This window comes from Perognathus longimembris, chromosome 1 (assembly GCF_023159225.1).
Source record: "Perognathus longimembris pacificus isolate PPM17 chromosome 1, ASM2315922v1, whole genome shotgun sequence".
In the NCBI taxonomy this organism is placed as follows: domain Eukaryota; kingdom Metazoa; phylum Chordata; class Mammalia; order Rodentia; family Heteromyidae; genus Perognathus; species Perognathus longimembris.
Window position 1 is genome coordinate 123843099 of NC_063161.1, and position 3626 is coordinate 123846724.

Sequence of the window (3626 nt, forward strand, 5' to 3'; positions counted from 1 at the left end):
AGCACTTTTTCATATATCTCTTGGCCATTCTCATTTCCTCATCAGAGAAGTCTCTTTTTAAGTCTCTAGCCCACTTGATGAGGGGGCTATTGGTTCTTTGTGGTTTTGTTTTGGAGGAAGGTAATTTTTTTTAGTTCTGCATATATTTTAGATATGAGGCCTTTGTCCATTGAATGGCCAGTAAAGATCTTCTCCCAATCTGTGGGCTTTCTGTTTATCTTGTGAGCAATGTCCTTTTCCCTGTAGAAGCTCTGCAGTTTGATGAAATCCCATTTGTCTAACTTTTCTTTGATATGTAGCCTTTCTGGGTCTAACCAACCCAGATGCCCCTCAGTAGAAGAATGGATCAGGAAAATGTGGTACATATACACAATGGAATGTTATGCCTCTATCAGAAAGAATGACATTGCCCCATTTGTAAGGAAATGGAAGGACTTGGAAAAAGTTATACTAAGTGAAGTGAGCCAGACCCAAAGAAACATGGACTCTATGGTCTCCTTTATAGGGAATAGTTAGCACAGGTTTAGGCAAGTCACAGCAGAGGATCACAGGAGCCCAATAGCTATACCATTACAAACACATAAGATAATGCTAAGTGAAATGAACTCCATGTTATGGAAACGATTGTTATACCACAGTTGTAACTACTTCCAACGTGCCATATGTAACTGTACCCTCTATTATTGATGATGTTCTTGTATCACCTTCCTGTGGTTGTACCTACACTATCTCTGTATCTTATCTGAGTATATTGGAAACCGGGTATACTGGTATTAGAACTAGGAAATTGGAAGCCAATACCAAAATTGAGAGACACAGGGTAAAAAAAGACAAACAACTACAAAAGCAATAATTGCAAAACTGTTTGGTGTAAATGAACTGAACAACTCATGGGGGGGGGGAGGGAAAGGGGAAGGGGGGTGGGGAGAATGAGGGATGAGGTAACAAACAGTACAAGAAATGTATCCAATGCCTAATGTATAAAACTGTAACATATCTGTAATTCAGTTTGATAATAAAAATATATATTAAAAAAGAGCAAAAAAAGCATCAGAATAATTCAAAGTATAGTCTAGACAAAGCTACTTAAAATATTTCCTGAGTACTTTATATTAGGACATAAAATATAAAGAAAAATATACTTTCACAGTACCAAGTAGGAAGAAAAATAAACCATGCGAAATCATATGTTGTTGTTTTTTATCACTGCTGTGTGTGACTTTACAAAGTGTGCTAGAAAATGTTTGCAAATGACTACTGGCATCACTGTGTTGCCACTCTGTCCAGCCCATGTCTTTGTGTTATGCAATAATGTATTCCAGTGAGTCTTCCAAAGGTGACCCATTCAAGAATGGAGGAAAACCCAATGCTCTAGGTCAAGTTCTAGCTCTGCCAGTACATTGACCAGATAAATTTTTGAAACAAATCATTACAGCTTAACTAGACTACCTAATTCACATGTTTATGGAAATCAAATTGAAGTCCATGAGAACTTCTCATAAGATATATAAAGAACCAGGCTGGGAATATGGCCTAGTGGTAGAGTGTTTGCCTCACATACATGAAGCCCTGGGTTAAATTCCTCAGTACCACATCTGTAGAAAAAGCCAGAAGTGATGCTGTGGCTGAAATGGTAGAGTGCTAGCCTTATGCAAAATGAAGCCAGAGACAGTGTTCAGGCCATGAATTCAAGCCCCAGGACTGGAAAAAAAAAAAAAGAAAGAAAAACAAAGTACCAAGTGCACGCAATTAAAAATCCCTGAAAATTTTAACTGAGATGAAAAGGGGTAAATTTTTTTCTGTTCTAACCTCAAAATACTTCAAACCCCCAAAACAACAACAAAAAAACCTGTGGTGGTGGTTACTTCTTTAAATCATCTTTGTTAAGACAGATTGCCAAAAAAAAATGTATTTGGAGATTCTAATTCATAGTAAAACATGATTAATCACTTTAATAAATGGTTTATCTTTAGCTATGCTGCTGATCTCCAAACAAATTTCAGCAATTCCATCAATGCAATAAAGATATTCCATCTAGCACTTATGCCAGCAGCACATATACTAAAATTGGAACGATACAGAGATTACCATGGTCCCTGCACAAAGATGACATGCAAATGCATGAAGCATTCTATATATATTTTTTTAAATCATAGTTCATCCAAATTTTCTAAGCCAGTGGTTGGCTTAGATTCAGATATGGAAATTTTGTTTTAAAATAAATTGTGCCTTATGACAGTGATAAAAAATAGTTGTCCACAATTTTAATTATTGTACTTATTTTGTGCTGCTTCTTAGCTACAGACTTTTTCTTCAAAGGAAATTTTACTATGAAGTTCTGTTTGTAAAACTCACAAAAGTACTCTTGGTTCAGTAGATGTTAGCACACACCCATAGTCCTACCTGCCTACAATGGTCCAGAAACAGCTCAGGGTGCTCTTAGGAGCACATTTTGAAAACCATTAGTTTATTGAAAATGATGCACTTTGAATCCCTTTGAAATAAAACTGAATCCTGATGCAGTTTCACTGAATTGCCAAATGTTTTCTGTGGCACAGGGAGACCTTAGATGCATCTGTTGAACAATCCTCCATATTTCCACATAAATACAATGCTGATTTTATTTTTTCAGTGTGCATTGACTTAGTGTTATCTCCTAGATTTTTTTTTTTTTTTTTTGGCCAGTCCTGGGCCTTGGACTCCGGGCCTGAGCACTGTCCCTGGCTTCTTCCCGCTCAAGGCTAGCACTCCGCCACTTGAGCCACAGCGCCGCTTCTGGCCGTTTTCTGTATATGTGGTGCTGGGGAATCGAACCTAGGGCCTCGTGTATCCGAGGCAGGCACTCTTGCCACTAGGCTATATCCCCAGCCCCATCTCCTAGATTTTCTGACCTTGCTGTTGGAAAATATTCTTTACTTGATGCTACTACTTCTCTCAGTGCACTTCAAAACTGCCAGATGTTATATTTGTTTAATAAGTCTGTATTTACTGTAAGTTTTTATTCATTCTGATGATTTGTCTAATGAAAACTCTCAGTTTTATAAAGACATATTCTCCCCTTTTTATGTGTGAAAAAATTCTTAGTTGAAGTATATGCTGCATTGTTGTATAGAACAGAAATTTATAATGGAACATATGTTTCAGAAATACATTGACACCATAACTATTTAAAGCTGGGGGAAATTCCTAGCACTTTGATTTGATCCAACAAAGTTAAAGGGAAAAAGAAACCTAGGAGGTAAAGATGCTAATCAGAGACTGCTGTTCCAATGAGAGAGCATGTGTGAGAATTTGAGTATTATGAAACTTCCAACAAAATTTGTCCATACCAGTGAGCTCCAGAAATGTGTTGTTCATCTAAGCAAGAGTTAGAAAAGAAACTCCTTCCTCAGATGCTAGGCCTTACCTCTCATTAAGTGTTTTTCATAAGGCTTTATTCTCAGAAATGCAGCAAAACTAGAAAGAGGAGAAAAAGTCAGTAAGTGTTATCAGGCAATTTTCCTTATTATTTTTTATCCATCTTAACTTATTGGAACCTCTTAATTGATGAATGAGGACTTTATCAATCTTGGCAGGAGTCATAATGTCTCTGATTTTCCTTGAAATGTATCTGTCGTGAAACTCAA

At 36.9% G+C, this 3626-nt stretch overlaps 1 non-coding gene across 1 annotated transcript; it reads left to right on the forward strand.

Annotated features, from left to right (window-relative positions):
- The first annotated feature begins 2037 nt into the window (after window positions 1-2037).
- LOC125341186 lies at window positions 2038-2141 on the forward strand. Its single transcript, XR_007208904.1, has one exon. It is a non-coding gene; the product is annotated as a U6 spliceosomal RNA (small nuclear RNA).
- Window positions 2142-3626: the final 1485 nt, after the last annotated feature.